Source organism: Diaphorina citri, unplaced genomic scaffold (assembly GCF_000475195.1).
Source record: "Diaphorina citri unplaced genomic scaffold, Diaci psyllid genome assembly version 1.1 scaffold6318, whole genome shotgun sequence".
NCBI classification, from domain to species: Eukaryota; Metazoa; Arthropoda; class Insecta; order Hemiptera; family Psyllidae; genus Diaphorina; species Diaphorina citri.
The window spans coordinates 1-618 of NW_007383694.1; the positions used below are offsets into that span (position 1 = coordinate 1).

Below are 618 nucleotides of genomic sequence, written 5' to 3' on the forward strand. Positions count from 1 at the left end.
GCAAACCAATCTCATTTAGACTTGATTGATTGGTTGATCGATTCTGTTCTGTTTGATATATTGTTTTTGGATATAGTGCATTTATAATTAACGAGGGCAGAAATAGGGTTCAGCCCTTCTTATACTGAACCCCACTTATTGGGCCAGCGTGCCCATAGGGTCCCAGGCAGGCAGGATGGTGGGTTCCTGGTTAAACACGTCCAGCACGGAGGCAGGCACGTATTTCTTGTCTACCACCACTTCGAACACGTACTCCTTAAACCAGGGGGAGGTCATGAGGATGTAGCCCTTGTGATTCTGCTCTTCTCCCCACGAGTTCTCCACGCGCCACTTGGTGGGCTCCTCCGTCTCCTGCAGAGGAACAACAAGTTTTAGATTTAAATTTTAGCCTTTTTTTGTATTATTGTTCAAAAATTTGTTAGAAAATAAAGTACTTGAAAAATAATAATAATAATTCTTTGAAGTTCTGCAAAATATATCTGCCTTTTTGGTTCTTCTTATCAAGTTAAAAAAAAAGTAAACTACGGAATGGGCATGCTACGACACAGGCCACAAGCGTCTAATGTAGCAGTTGTTCCATTGCTATGAAGTAAAAACGGCGGTGGAACACTCATTAAA

General features: G+C 41.4%; 1 protein-coding gene across 1 annotated transcript in view; it reads right to left on the reverse strand.

Moving 5' to 3' along the window:
- Nucleotides 1-6: 6 nt before the first annotated feature.
- Nucleotides 7-618, reverse strand: part of LOC103521940 (bleomycin hydrolase) — a gene marked incomplete at its 5' end in the record, with an annotated part of 12,970 nt that continues 12,358 nt past the window's right edge. Inside the window, 1 exon segment of the mRNA XM_026832377.1 lies at nt 7-60.